The sequence below is a fragment of the Chrysemys picta genome, chromosome 16 (genome assembly GCF_011386835.1).
Source record: "Chrysemys picta bellii isolate R12L10 chromosome 16, ASM1138683v2, whole genome shotgun sequence".
NCBI classification, from domain to species: Eukaryota; Metazoa; Chordata; order Testudines; family Emydidae; genus Chrysemys; species Chrysemys picta.
Genome location: NC_088806.1, coordinates 13,219,364 through 13,235,373, shown reverse-complemented (window position 1 = coordinate 13,235,373; position 16,010 = coordinate 13,219,364). Strand labels below are relative to the sequence as shown.

The following is a 16,010-nucleotide window of genomic DNA, read 5'->3' as shown; positions in this document are numbered from 1 at the left end:
GACTCCTCCCCTCCTCAGTGTCCCCTGGGCTGGAATTCTACATTCCACAGGGCCAAACAAGTGGGTGAAGCCATTTGCTTAATGAAAAACAGTGCTCCAAGTGAGGCTTGAACTCACAATCTCAGCATAGCTCGTCTCAGCACTGCCCTATCAGTACTGTGTGCTAACCAATCACACCACTGGAGCACCTGTTAGTTGTTATTCTCTGAGACCCCCAGGTTGATAAAATCAAGGAGTGACACCAAAACATTCTCAGTGGAGTTGAGAGCGGGTCACAACAAGTGTTGGTACTTGGTGGGGTGGATTCTTCTTAAGGCTTCCAGGCACCATTTCACCCTTTTGTTCTTCTCTGTGTAATAACAGAGCTTATTAAGACTCAGTTTAGAGTCTTGCTTAAGATCACCAGATCTGAAATCACTGATAACCAGGTCTAAGCATTAGTCCTGCTTTGGGACAGTGTCTCTCATGCAAGAAACTGCCCAGTCTGCGCTAGCAGTGAGGCTCCCTCTCTAACAGCTGAAATCAGTGAGAGCTTTGTGAAGTGCAGAGACCCAGGGGTGTTTGAACAGGAGGGAACAAAACCCCTGACTTTTAAAAATGGGAGGGCTCTGCCTTACCACTTTGTAATGACCGTAAGGGCGAGTGAGGGGAGACGGGAGTGGAGAGCAGTGAGCGGGAGGCGGGGTCTTGGGGGGGAAGAGGCAGCGTAGGAGCGGGGCCTTGGGGAGAAGGGATGGTGCAGGGGCGTGGCCTCGAGTGGAAGGGATGGGTCTACTGTTCGGCCTCTGGGGGCCGCTACTTTTAGGGAGCCTGCACCGCTCCTGGTGGGACCGCAAGACATCCCAGAGGAGAGAGGGTGGCCAGGAAAGCAGTGACAGGGTGGAACAGCAAGTGACTAGCAATGTGGCTGGATAGCAGGGGGAGAAAGGGGCTTTCCCCCCAGGAGGTGAGAGGTGAACTCTGCAGCTGGAACTCTGGGTTTTTATTGACCCAAGACAGCAGCTGTGAGTGAGGTGCAGTGAAGGGAGGGGCACATCCACAGAGCTTTTGGTGTCTGGATTTAAGAGCCCGAGGCAAAAGGCCACTGCCCAGCGCACTGTGGGGTGGATGTTTTGCTCATAGTGTTGTGTTATGAATCCTGATTGTGGTGTTTCCCAAGTTAATACACAGTTATTTTCCTCCTTTTTATTAACGTTTCTTTTCTACACTCAGTGCATGTGAGTGGGGAAAGTATCACCTCTTAGGCCTTGGCTACACTTGCGAGTTACAGCACTGTGAAAGCTCCCCCAGCGCAGTAACTCACTCCCCGTCCACACTGGTAAGGCATTTGCAGCGCTGTATCTCCGTGGTTGCAGCGCTGCATGTACTCCACCTGTCCGAGAGGAATAGCGAGTATTGCGCTGCCGCTGCAGCGCTGCGGCGCCAGTGTGGCCGTCCAATGTGCTGTGAATGGCCTTCAGAATTATTCGGCAGTATCCCACAATGCCTGTTCTAGCCACTCTGGTCATCAGTTCAAACTCTACTGCCCTGGCCTCAGGTAACCAACCATGTGACCGACCCTTTACATTCCCCGGGAATTTTAAAAATCCCCTTCCTGTTTGCTCAGCCTGGTGTGGTGTGGAGTGTTATCAGCGAATCTTTCCAGGTGACCATGCCTCCATGCACCAAGCAAGCCCCAGCATGGAGCAATGGCGAGTTGCTGGACCTCATCAGTGTTTGGGGGGAGGAAGCTGTACAGTCCCAGCTGCGCTCCAGCCCTAGGAATTACGATACCTTCGGGAAGGTATCAAAGGACATGATGGAAAGGGGCCATGACCGGGACGCCCTGCAGTGCAGGATTAAAGTGAAGAAGCTGCGGAGTGCCTACCGCAAAGCCCGCGATGCAAACGGCCACTCGGGTGCTCCCCCCGGACCTGCGGATTCTACAAAGAGCTGAATGCGATACTTGGGGTTAACCCCACCTCCACTCCGAGCACCACCATGGACACTTCAGAGCCGGTGTAGGGGTGGGAGGAGGAAGAGGAGGTGGAGGAGGAGGAGGAGGAAAACGGGAGTGATGGTGGTGGGCCAGATAGAGACACCCTGGAGCCATGCAGCCAGGAGCTCTTCTTGAGCCAGGAGGAAGGTAGCCAGTCACAGTGGCTGGTACTTGGTGGAGGACAAACAGAAGAGCATGTTCCTGGTAAGCGGGTTTCTTTTTTCGGGAAGGAATTTTTTCGGTGCAGGCTCTTTGGGAGAGGAGGGTTAGTCATGCATGCCTAGATGCAGAATAGTGCATTGATGTGGTTTATCACATCGCGGTAACCAGCCTCGGTAATCTCCTCGAATGTCTCATCCAGAACGTGTGCAATGCGCTAGCGCAGGTTTATCGGGAGAGCCACCGTGGTCCTTGTCCCAGCCAGGCTAACGTGTCCGCGCCACTGTGCTGCGAGGGGCGGGGGGACCATTGCTGCACACAGGCAAGCTGCATATGGGCCAGGGCGGAAGCCGCATTGCAGTAGAAGACCCTCCCTTGCTTCCCAGGTCACCCTCAGCAGCGAGATATCGTCCAGGACGAACTCCTGTGGAAAATGTTGAGACAGTGTTCAGTGTAGGTGCCTCCTGAAGCTGTTGGCTCTCCCCAAGGCACAGAAACCCAGAGGACAGTGCAGCCCTGAAACAATCATTCCCCTTTACTCACCATTTTGAGGCTCCCATGAGATATGTGTGCTCTGTTTCGGATGGGAAAATTATGCTATTGTGTAGACCCTGTGTGTTTTCTACTCCTTAAGTGCGGGGGGAATCATTACTCTGTCTAGTATAAACAATGCTGCTTCTGTTAAATGTTGCATTTTGCCTATTCAGCTGCATCAACCTTGAGACCTCAGCCATCCCTCTTATCACCTGCTCAGAGACTGCAAAGACTTGGGAAGAGACCGCGAAAAAGCAAAGAAGACATGCTGCAAGAAGTGATGCGGCAATCTATTAAAGAGAATGAGAAAGCACAGGACTGGAGGGAGAGAGAAAGCAGGATCCGCCAGGAAAACACAGCGCACCGGCAGCAAAGTACTGATAGGCTCATAAGCATCCTGGAGCACCAAGCAGACTCTATCCAGGAGCTGGTAGCCATGCAGAAAGAGGAGCAGTACCGCAAACGCCACCCCTCCCTACAGCCCTTGTCCCAAAACTCTTTCCGTTGTGCCCCACTGTCACCTCATTGTTGCCACCACTCTTGGAGTCTTGGAGTCATCGTGGATAGTTCTCTGAAGATGTCCGTGCAGTGTCAGGCAAAAAAGCAAACAGGATGTTAGGAATCATGAAAAAAGGGATAAAGAATAAGACGGAGAATATCTTATTATCCTTATATAAATCCATGGGATGCCCACATCTTGAATACTGCGTACAGATGTGGTTTCCTCATCTCAAAAAAGATATACTGGCATCAATGGCGTAGCCAGCTTCTAAGAGGAGGGGGAGCACACCTAAAAAAGGTGCCCACCTTGCTCCTCCTCTGACCACGCCCCCCTTGACTGGCTCCTCCTCCGGCTGCTCCGCGCCCCCCCCCTTGACTGGCTCCTCCAGCTGCACCGCCCCTCCCCCCCCATCGCTCCTCCGGCCCTGCCGTGCCACCCCCGCGGCCCCCTCTCGCTCCTCTGGCTGCGGCTGCCAGACACCATGCTGCGTCCCCCCACTCCTCAGGCTGCACCGGCCGTCCCCCCATGGCTGCCGGCCGCCAGACTACGCTCCTCCTGCTCCTCCGGCCATGGCAGCCGTCCACATGCTGCGCCTCCCCCCCCCCCCCCCCGCCACAGCAGCCGACCGCACTGTGGGCCACATGCTGCATGCCCCCCGCTCCTCCAGCTGCACGCCTGCTGCCCCTGCAGGCTGCCGGCTTCACTGGGGGCTGCACTGCGGGTGACCAGCCTGCGCCCCTCCTCGCTCCTCTGGCCGCAGTTGGAAAGGCGCTGCTTTGGGCAAATTTGCTGAGGGGAAGCGGCTGCTTCCCCTGCACCCTGCTAGCTATGCTACTGACTGGCATTAGAAAAGGTTCAGAGAAGGGCAACTAAAATGATTAGGGATTTGGAACGGATCCCATATGAGGAGAGATTAAAGAGGCTAGGATTTTTCAGCTTGGAAAAGAGGAGACTAAGGGGGGATATGATAGAGGTCTATAAAAGCATGAGTGGTGTGGAGAAAGTGAATATGGAAAAGTTATTTACTTGTTCCCCTAATATAAGAACTAGGGGCCACCAAATGAAATTAATGGGCAGAAGGTTTAAAACAAATAAAAGGAAGTTCTTCTTCACACAGCGCACAGTCAACCTGTGGAACTCCTTGCCTGAGGAGGTTGTGAAGGCTAGGACTAGGGTTTAAACTAGGATTTAAAAGAGAACTAGATAAAATCATGGAGGTTAAGTCCATCAATGGCTATTAGCCAGGATGTGTAAGGAATGGTGTCCCTAACCTCTGTTTGTCAAAGGGTGGAAATGGATGGCAGGGGAGAGATCACTTGCTCATTATCTGTTAGGTTCACTCCCTCTGGGGCATCTGGCATTGGCCACTGTCGGCAGACAGGATACTGGGTTGGATGGACCTTTGGTCTGACTCAGTCTGGCCGTTCTTACGTTCTTGCCCTGACACTAAAAACACTTCAAGGATACGCATGTACTGTTACCCAGAGTCATGAGTGCTGGCAGCCACAGGGCCACTCCCACCAATTAACAAATACACAGAATTAAGTTTCAACCAATTATTTATTACTGGAATTTTTCCTACTGGGGGCCAGGGTACTGCCATAGGGATGTGGTACTGGAAGAAACAGGGGATGGGGATATTCTGGGCACAGAGCGCATCCGCCCTGGAGCAGCAGTGACACCCTGTGGCCAGTCGGGGTAATACACAAAGAGTGTTTCCCAGAGAGGAGTAGTGAAAAGCTGAGGCCAGCAGGGACAGCACCAGTCTCTTCCCAGTGGGGGGAGCTGAGGTAGCGTAGACAGAAGATTGTGGCTGCTGCACACCCGTCTCGCCATGAGTCCCTGACAATCTCTTTGCCCCACCCCGTGCAGCTCCTCAGTGAAGTGTCAGCCCCGCCTCCTCCCCTCTGAGGTCCCGCCCCCTGCCCAGGTCAGAGGCCAGAAGCCAGAGGCGGGAGGGGCGGCTGCTGCACTAGCTGGTACCATGAGGTGGGCAGTTGCAGCACTGCCCCGTCTTGTCCTCCTGCTGCTTGGGGCTGGGACTGCTCCTCAGCTCCCGGCTGCCACTCTGTGACTGCTCAGAGCCCATAAGAGCTGCCTGGGTGGGGGGCCGGGCTGGGCCCCAGTGCCAGCAGGGTCCCCGGGCAACAGCAACCACGGGAAACTGACATCTCCTTGAGAGGGCACAAAGGGCCCCCCAAGCTTGCCAGGCCCCAGTTAGATGCAGAGGCCTTTCCACAGGAACCCCCAAGGCTAACATAACCAATTCTCTCCACCTGACAAGAGTCTTTGCAGCCCTCTCGCAATAGTTAACATAAGGAAATTTCTGCAGATCACTGTCTGGTTTCCATCCCCAGGGATGGGCTCACGGTGGCCGCTCCTTCTTTTGGTCTCTGCCACAAGCTGGCCATTCTCTCAGCTACCCAATGTCATTAGGAACTGAAAAGAGAAAGTGAGAACACTTGATCATCATGAACAGGTCTGACTACCAGAAGGAGGCTGCCAGACAACTCTCCAATACCAAATTCTACAGGCCACTTTCCTCAGATCCCACTGAGGAATATACTAAGAAACTGCACCATCTACTTAGGACACCCCCTACACTAACACAGGAACAAATCAACATACCCTTAGAGCCCCGACCGGGGTTATTCTATCTACTACCCAAGATCCACAAACCTGCAAATCCTTGATGCCCCATCATCTCTGGAATTGGCACTCTCACTGAAGGACTATCTGGATATGTGGACTCTCTGCTCAGACCCTACGCCACCAGCACTTCCAGCTAGCTCCATGACACCTCTGATTTCCTGAGAAAACTACAATGCATTGGTGATCTCCCAGAAAACACCATCCTAGCCACCATGGATGTGGAGGCTTTCTACACAAACATACAAACATCCCACACACAGATGGAATACAAGCTGTCAGGAACAGTATCCCTGATGATGACACAACACAACTTGTTGCTGAGCTCTGTGACTTTATCCTCATGCACAATTATTTCAAATGTGGTGACAATATATACCTCAAGACCAGTGGCACCGCCATGGGCATCCGCATGGCCCCACAATATGCCAACATTTTTATGGCTGACCTGGAACAATGCTTCCTCAGCTCTCGTCCACTCATGCCCCTTCTCTACCTACGCTACATTGATGACATCTTCATCATCTGGACCCATAGGAAGGAGACTCTGGGAGAATTCCACCACAATTTCAACAGCTTCCACCCCACCATCAACCTCAGCCTGGACCAATCTACACGGGAGGTCCACTTCCTAGACACCACAGTACAAATAAGTGATGGTCACATTAACACCACCCTATACCGAAAACCCACCGAGCACTGTGCCTACCTTCATGCCTCCAGCTTCCACCCCAGACACACCACACGGTCCATCATCTACAGCCAAGTGCTGAGGTACAATTGCATCTGCTCCAACCCCTCAGAAAGAGACCAACACCTACAAGGTCTTCACCAAGCATTCTCAAAACTACAATATCTGCACAAGGAAATAAAGAAACAAATCAACAGAGCCAGATGTGTACCCAGAAGCCTCCTGCTACAAGACAAGCCCAAGAAAGAAACAAACAGAATTCCACTGGCCATCACCTACAGCCCTCAGCTTAAACCTCTCCAACGCATCATCAATGATCTACAACCCATCCTGGACAATGATCCCTCGCTTTCACAGACCTTGGGAGGCAGGCCAGTCCTTACCCACAGACAACCCGCCAACCGTAAGTATATTCTCACCAACAACCACACACCACACCATAACAACTCTAACTCAGGAACCAATCCATGCAACAAACCTCAATGCCAACTCTGCCCACATATCTACACCAGCAACACCATCACAAGACCTAACCAGATCAGCTACATCATCACCGGTTCATTCACCTGCACGTCCACCAATGTTATAGATGCCATCATGTGCCAGCAATGCCCCTCTGCTATGTACATTGGCCAAACTGTACAGTCACTACGCAAGAGGATAAATGGACACAAGTCAGATATCAGGAATGGCAATATACAAAAACCTGTAGAACACTTCAACCTCCCTCGCCACAAAATAGCAGATGTAAAGGTAGCCATCTTACAGCAAAAAAAACTTCAGGACCAGACTCCAAAGAGAAACTGCTAAACTTCAGTTCATTTGCAAATTTGACACCATCAGATCAGGATTAAACAAAGACTGTGAATGGCTATCCAACTACAAAAGCAGTTTCTCCTCCCTTGGTGTTCACACCTCAACTGCTAGCAGAGGACCTCACCTTCCCTGATTGAACTAACCTCATTATCTCCAGACTGATTCTTGCCTGCATATTTATACCTACCTCTGGAAGTTTCCATTACATGCATCTGACGAAGTGGGTATTCACCCATGAAAGCTTATGCTCCAATACATCTGATAGTCTTAAAGGTGCCACAGGACTCTCTGTTGCTTTTTACAGATCCAGACTAACACGGCTACCCCTCTGATACTTGAGAACATTTGTAAGCTAGGCCGGAACTGGTGCATGGAAGACCAACCGATAGACAGACACGGGTCACCTGGCTACTGCTCACTTGATCCTCCTTCTCTATTCCCCTCCAGCCTACCCAGGGCCTAAAATGCTCATCACTTGTAGGGTACCGACAGCCCCCCAGGTTTCTCCACTCCCTCAGCCCGTGATACCCACGCCTGCGCAGAGAGCTCTGGTCCTCTAAAGAAAGGGAGGATTGTTCTCCAGTTTCATACTCAATGTGGTGCCCAGTCACTCAGGATCTCCAGGCTAGCAGTATGACTGACAGGAACACAGCTCAGCTGTATTTGTTCACAAGACGTGTCTGCCTTAGAACAAACCCAAACCCTTGTCGAAGGAGCCACAACTACTCATTCCAAACACACCCACGCCTCCTTCCCCCCACCCCTTGTGAAGGTCGGAGGCTGGAAGCTGGAGCTGGGCAGTGCGGGGCGGCTGCTGCGCTGGCTGGTGCTCAGACCACCTGCCCCCAGCACCCTCATTGCCAGGATCCCGCATGATTCTCCTCCACCCCTCCCTGTCCTCCCATATTGGAAGCTCCCAAGACCAAGCAAAATTTGCAGATGATACAAAACTACTCACGCTAGTTAAGTCCCAGCAGACTGCGAAGAGCTAGAAAAAGATCTCACAAAACTGGGTGACTGGTCAACAAAATGGCAGATGAAATTCAATGTTGATAAATGCAAAGTAATGCACATTGGAAAACATAATCCCAACTATAGCTATAAAATGATGGGGTCTGAATTAGCTGTTACCACTCAAAAAAGAGATGTTGGAGTCATTGTCACTAGTTCCCTGGAAAAATCCACTCAATGTGCAGCGGCAGTCAAAAAAGTGAACGGAATGTTGGGAATCATTAAGAAAGGGATAGATAATAAGACAGAAAATAGCACCGGCAGAGCAGTGAAAAGAGAAGTCAGGGCAGGGAGCACAGGGTCTGCGGGTCGGGAGTGAGGGGCACCGGTAGACCAATGACTGGGGAGCTCAAGGCTGGGACAGCAGGGGCTGCGGGTTGGGAATGAGGGGCACTGGCAGAGCGGTGACTGGGCAGCTCAGGGCTGGGAAACCAGGGGTACAATTCAGGAGTGAGGGGCACCGGCAGAGTTGTGGGGGGAGCCCAGGGCTGGGATAGCAGGGGCTGCGGGTCGGGAATGAGGGGCACTGGCAGAGCGGTGACTGGGCAGCTCAGGGCTGGGAAACCAGGGGTACAATTCAGGAGTGAGGGGCACCGGCAGAGTTGTGGGGGGAGCTCAGGGCTGGGATAGCAGGGGGTGCGGGTCGGGAGTGAGGGGCACCGGCAGAGCAGTGACTGAGGAGCTCAGGGCTGGGACCGCAGGGGCTGTGGGTCGGGAGTGAGGGGCACTGGCAGAGTGGTGTGTGACGTTATTGACATGAACTGGGACTGTATAGGTCATTGTTGCAACCGAGATCCTGTAGTTGCACCAAAACTTGTATAAAGGAGGTAAAATAAGGTGTCTAAGACAAGGTTATGGTTTGCTGGTTATGCTTATGCTGTCTATGTGCATGTAGCATTTTTGTAGTTGAAGTTATGAATATTGGCTCTCTACTGTCTGTAGCTCAAACTTATGCTAGTCTTCTGGGTGACACCCCAGACAAGTCGGTGTCAGCTCTGCCTAGCCTGCTTGATGGCCCATTAAGGATCATCAGCTATACAACTGACCCACTGAGAGAAGGCAGCTACACCTTGTGACTCAGCAAGATATGCAGGGACTTGTCCATGGACAGAACTCTGAGGTTTTTCCATGCCCTGTGATGGACAGCTTGTCTTTGGAACAAAGAAAGCAGAGACCACATGGCAAGAGAATATAGAAAGCTGCTCTAGCTCCTCCATCTTCCCTCTGGAAGGACTTTGCTACAAACTGAAGTTAACAAAGGACTGAATGACCCATCCCAGCTGGGGATGTTCTCCAGAGACTTGATTTGAACCTGCTGTTTATTCCATCGCTGCTACAAGCCTGAACCAAGAGCTTTGCCATTACTGTATGTCATTGATTCCATTTAACCAATTCTAGCTCTCATCTATATCTTTTTCCTTTTATGAATAAACCTTTAGATTTTAGATTAAGGGATTGGCATCAGCATGATTTGAGGGTAAGATCTGACCTGTATATTGACCTGGGTCTGGGGCTTGGTCCTTTGGGATCAGGAGAATCTTTTTTTTTTTCTTTTACTGGGGTATTGGTTTTCATAACCAGTCATCCCCATAGCAAGAGGCACTGGTGGTGTTACTGGGAAACTGGAGTGTCTAAGGAAATTGCTTGTGTGACTTATGGTTAGCCAGTGCGGTAAAACCAATGTCCTATCTCTTTGGCTGGTTTGGTTTGCCTTTGGGGGAAAAGAAACCCAGCCTTGGGCTATAACTGCCCTGCTCTAAGCAATTTGTCCTGAATTGGCACTCTCAGCTGGGCCCCACCAGAACCAGCATTGTTACAGTGGCGTAGTCGTGCAAGGAGCCACAGAACCAGGTCAATTAAGGTTTGGAGTAGAACCCCACACTATCCAAATTTGAATTTTGGTATTGATAGTTTGGTGGTTAAAGAGCAGTTGCAATGGGGGAGCAAAGAGCATATGAGGGTCTTGACAGAAAAGCCCTGGAGATTTGTGTTCAGAAAAGGGGATAAACTTTAGAAAGAAAACTACAAATCAAGGAGTGAGAAATCAGTTAATGGCCAGTGATCAGAAGGCAGGAGCACAGCCCTTACCTGGTAGTACAGAAGCAGCAGAAGCAATGAAACTGCAAGCCCTGCGAGACAGTCTGCAGTTTAAACATGAACAAAAACTGGCAGAAATTAGAATGGAAGAGAAGCAAGTCTTGGCCCAGCTGGAGAAAGAAACTAAGGAAAGGAATGGCTGAATTGGAAACAGAATCTGCTAAAAGAGAGGAAAGAGCTCGTAGGTGGTGTCACGGACTCACAGGTCGGGCCCACTCTTGGCCCAGTGTGGTCTGAGGGTGGAACCCCCTTCAGTGAGACAGCCCTTCTCAGGGGTCCACTCTCTCTCAGGGGTTAAGCCCTTCCACCTCCTGGAGCCGCATCTCTCTGAGCCTTAGCACACCTGTCTCTGCCGTGGGCCCCCTCAGGGAGTCTACTTGCTCAGGACCCCAGGGCCTCCACTCCCAGAGGGAATAATGCAACCCTGTTCTCTAGACCGGAGTGACGCTCAGCCAGCATAAAACAAGAGGGTTTATTGAGCGTTTGAACACAGCATAGGAAACTCTCAGGGCCCTCGGGCCTGGCCTCCCTCAGCACAGCACGTCCAAGTCTCCTCTGCATCCAGGTGGGCTCTGCTTGCTCTCCCTCTCCAGCCCAGAGCCATCCTGCTTCCCAGCTGGGCATCTGATATCACTTCCCCCAAGCCCTGCCTCTGTTCATCATTTTCTCTCCAGGTAAACAGGATCGCCTGGGCCTCCTCTCCCCTCTTCTGTCCTCTGGCTGGAACTGGCTGGTTACATCACCGGGGTCCTCTCTTCGCAGCCCATTGTCCTCCCACTGGCCAGAACCTGCTGCAACTCCTCAGCTGGGCCTCCGGATCACCAGGCTGCCAGGTCACCAGTGGCAGGTATATCCAGGCCATTGGGGGCTGGGGTCCCAAGTTCCCTCGCTGGTCCTCTGTAACAACAAACTCCCTTTCCCCTCACCTCATTACACCAGTAACACCCGGGGAAACTGAGTCCCACCCCCTCTGCATGCAAACCATTGGAAAACAAGGAAAAAACAAGAAAATCCCCCACTTTGTCACTGGTGGCATCTGGAACTGCTGGCTGCTGAGGAGAAAGCTCACAAAATGCAACAGGGGACTCACCAGATGCAACAGAACACGGCCAGACTTCAGCTCCAAGTGAAAAAAGCAAAGGAAGAACAGCTGAAATTGTATCCTCTTGAAAGTCCAGTTTCTAACAATGTTGGTATGTTGTATAACTCTGAGCAGTTGTCTGGGTGTAATCAAATGTACCCCAACACTGCCACCTTTTATGTAAATGCTGTTACCGTAAATTCAGTAGAGGGGGACTCCAGAACTTGTGCCAATGCTATGTATAGGAGCGATGATGAAAAATTCATAGAGAGTGTAAAAGTCAATGGTAAAAGCTGTTTAGGGCAAATTAACATCTAACATCACTCTTGTTAAAGCAGATCTTGTCAAAGAGGAGGATTACTTACCGAATCATAGTGTGAATGTTGTAGTCCTCTATGAGTTTACTGTAAGTGTGCCTTTAGCCAGAAATTATCCACCTTGAATGGAATGGTGCTAAGCATGAAGTTATAGCTAGTGTAAGGAAGTTGTTGCTATCATAGGTTTTACCCCCACTCTGGACTTTAAAGTACAGATATGGGGACCTGCATGTGAACCCCTGAGCTGAATTACCAGCTTAGATCTGGTTTTGCTGCCACCACTCCCAAGTACTAACTCCCTTCCCTGGGTAGCCTTGAGAGACTTCTTCACCAATTTCCTGGTGAACACCAATCCAAACCCTTGGATCTTAACACAAGGAGAATTTAACCATCCCCCCTCCTTTCCCCCACCAATTCCTGGTGAGTCCAGATCCAATCCCCTTGGATCTTAACACAAGGAAAAATCAATCAGGTTCTTAAAAATAAGACTTTTAATTAAAGAAAAGAAAGGTAAAAGAAAACCCTCTGGGAGATAGCATACAAGCTGATCTCACAGACAACAGATTCAAAACACAGAGGATGTTCCCCTGGGCAAAACTTAGTTACACAAAAAATACCCAATTTGATTATTCCCTAATGCCCAAGACAAGTTACAAAGAAAATAAACATAAACCTATTTATTCCCTTCACTAATACTCACTACTTGATAAGAGGCTGATTTCTGGAGCTTTCCCACTCCGGTCAAAACTGAAACTGAACTAAACAAAGGAAACTTCCCTCCTTCCTTTTGAAACATCTTATCGCCCCATTGGTTCCTCTGGTCAGGTGTCAGCTAGGCTAGGTGAATTTCTTAACCCTTTACAGGTAAAAGAGGCATTTACCCTTAACTATCTGTTTATGACAGTTGCCTAAGGATCTTTTGATTGGGGAGAATATTAAAGCTTTGTTCAATCCACGTAACCAGTCACAGGAAAGGAATGATCTGAAACCTGTGTCTGTTACGGGCAATGATTTGCCTGGGGAGGGTTTCTCCAATTGTGTGTCTAAGGAAAAGAGCTGTTTGTCTGTGAACGGAGTTTCTGAATGTCTGTCTAATGTCTCAGAAGTGAATGTGAAATTAGGTCAAGCACAGAAAAAGCTAGTTGGTCAGGAAAATGTTTCTCAGGAGCAGATTAAAGTGGATGGTCAGCTTGAAGCCCTAACTGAGGAAGGAAAGGGTAGATTTTTGATGGGTGATGGATTGTTGGCAAGTACAGCTTGTAAAAGTGAACCTGAAAAGGGTAACTGTGATTTGCTGGAAGTAGCTCAGTGTAGTGAGAAGACCAGCTGTTTATCTGTTGGGGGTGCCAATGTGCCTGGTAAGAAATGTTTGGATGAGCCTAGGCAACCTTGTGAGCTGATGGCTTTGTCTAGTCAGCAGTTTGGGAAGGTCAGGAGAGTGGAAGATGAGTGTCCCTATACAGTAACTCCTCACTTAATGTAGTTCTGTCCTGAAAAAGGCAACTTTAAGTGAAACAATGTTAAACAAATCCAATTTTTCCCATAGGATTTAATGTAAATGCGGGGGGTTAGGTTCCAAGGAATTTTTGGGGGGGGGAGATAAAACGCATTATATACTGTAAAATACTGCACTGTGGTGGGGAGGTGCCCCTGGCTTACCCCTGGGGCTCAGGGCTAGGGGTGCGGGGTCTGGGAGGGCGTTAGGGTGTGGGAGGGCACTCAGGGTGGGGGTGCGGGGTCCAGGAGGGAGGTAGGGTGCGGGAGGGTGCTCAGGGTGGGGTGCCGGGTTGGGGAAGGAGTTAGGGTGCAGAAGGGGGCTCAGGGTGGGTGTGCGGGGTGTGGTAGGGAGTTAGGGTTCTCAGCAGCCCCTGTCAGCCATTCACACAGGTGCGGGAAGCCCTGGGTGATGCTTCTTTAACAGGAGAATGGATGGCATGGAGGAGCCAAATTTTGTAAGAAATTTCCATGCCTGGTGACTGGCAGATAATGGCGAATAGGGACCCACCCCAGAGACGACTACATCTCAGCACTGGGCGAAGCAAGCCCTCATGGATACCATTCGTCATGGGGGTTTGGGATACTGCAGGTGAACATGGTGAGGGGCAAAGACAGTAGCATGGAGATTCTCAGCCACTCTGGGGACAGCCTGGGCACCAAGGAGCCAGGCACAGACTGAGCCCTTGTCCTGTGCTCCCTGAGGAAAAGAAAAGGGTCCAGCCAACTGTCCTGTGAGCAGCTGGGAGACACCATTCCCCCAAACAGGGGGAGGCCTCTGGCTTTGGTGTGTATTAAATATGGGGCAAGTCACTTTCATCAGCAAACATTTTAATGAAGATAAAGGGGGAAAGAAATGAGTCTCACATGAGAGGAGAAAGTTGACCATTTAACTCCCTGCAGCTGCCAGGATGGAGAATGACTAAGGCAACAAATTCCCTCCAAAACAGGAGGACTTGCTGCAACTAAACATGGGAATGTCTCCAACCACGAGATGCTTTATAACAGACATTTAATAATTAAATGGAAAAAGACAAAATCTGACAGCTGAGGTCTATGTTAAGTCATTAAAGAGAAAAGGGTGGAAATCTGGAGAATTCTGGATTAATTTCAACAAAGTAAAGCGGAAAATGAAAAAAGTGAAGAATTTTATATCGATAGTCAATAGTAGGTAAAGAGGTAAAATGAGAGTGAATTTCATAGTGTTATTTGACATATTGAGAGAAAGTGGGAAACATCTGCAAAACTTTTCTAAATATATTCCAAAATTTGAGAAAAGGTCAAAATCTGAGGATATTTTATGTTAATATTTTGTTATTAGTGAGACATGGAAAAAATCTCAGGGAATATTAAATTAGAAATAGATAACTAGAAAGAAAGAAGGGCACATTTTTAGGATATTCTCCTGAAGACGAGATCTGTGTGTAGCTCAGAAATGTATCTCTATCACCAACTGAAGTGGGTCCAATACAAGATATTACCTCACCCACCTTATCTTTCTAAATGCAAAGCAAGGCACATTGGAGAGAAAAACTAGAGCTACTTTTAAACTTTACTGGGTGGTAAATTAACTATCACCTGTAGCCCATATAGCTAGCTTTAGCATTTCTTTTATGCAGCAGTAATGCAAGGAATCCACGGGCCCGACTCCTGTAGGACACTGGCATCGGCAGTTAGTATAAGGTTTGAGGTCTATGAACTCTGGCACAGATAACTGGCCTAAAGGTCACCCCTAAGGTTTGGGGAACTGGAAATAGTGTCTAAGGGGGGACTTTGTCCGTAAAGACACCAGCCGACCAGAGGAACATGAGCTAACACCGGCCTTCCGATAGAACATCCGCAGATGTCTGACCACAGGAGGGCCATGGCAATGAATTGACACATATGACACCAAGATGAGATCATTACTACACTAACCTATAGGAGAAGGACACCCCAACATTAGCACGGAGAGGAAATACAAATAGGGAAGAGGGGAGAAACCCCCAGTGAACATGCATTACACCTAGCAGCGTCAGCAGAACAGATTATCGGCTACATAACTCAAGAAAGGGATTTGCATGTTGCTGTAGACAGATCAATGAAACGCTCCACTCAATGCACAGCTGCCAGCAAAAAAGCTAATAACATGTTCGGATTCATAAGGACTGGGATGGAGAATAACACCGAACATTTGTATATAAACCAAGGGGGCACCTCCAATACCCCGGGACCACCCTGGCTACTACAGCCCTGCACACGTGATAGTTTATATCAATCTGTGAGAACTGGGGAAGAAACAGTCTAAAAAGAACCATTTGCTAATGAGAGAAACGTGCCCGGCGCTGAGAGTTGATCTCGAGGCAGTGAGGGGAGTGGGACAGTTTGCCGGGATAGTAGATGGAAGTTCAATAAACAGACAGTGATAAGCCCCTCACGTGGCAGCCGGGCCGCTTTGGGGAGCTGCTGTCCCTGGAGGAGCTCGGGGGGGTCACGGGGCAGGGCGGGGGGGGCCGGTCGGACGCGGGGGGGGGGAGCGAACCCGGGGGGGGGGCAGGCCGAGGGGGGGCCGTTGTTAGCGGCGCTGCCCGGCCCAGAGACCCCGAGGCCGAGGCCCCCCCGCAGCGCAGCGCCCGGCCGAGGGGCGGGGCCGCCAGGGACCAGGCTCCGCCCCCGGGACACGAGAGTTCGCCTGAGAAGCG

General features: G+C 50.3%; 1 protein-coding gene across 1 annotated transcript in view; it reads left to right on the top strand.

Annotated features, from left to right (window-relative positions):
- The window catches only part of LOC135976036 (nascent polypeptide-associated complex subunit alpha, muscle-specific form-like), a 1,165,876-nt gene that overhangs the window by 582,487 nt on the left and 567,379 nt on the right, over positions 1-16,010 (top strand). The window lies entirely within an intron of this gene.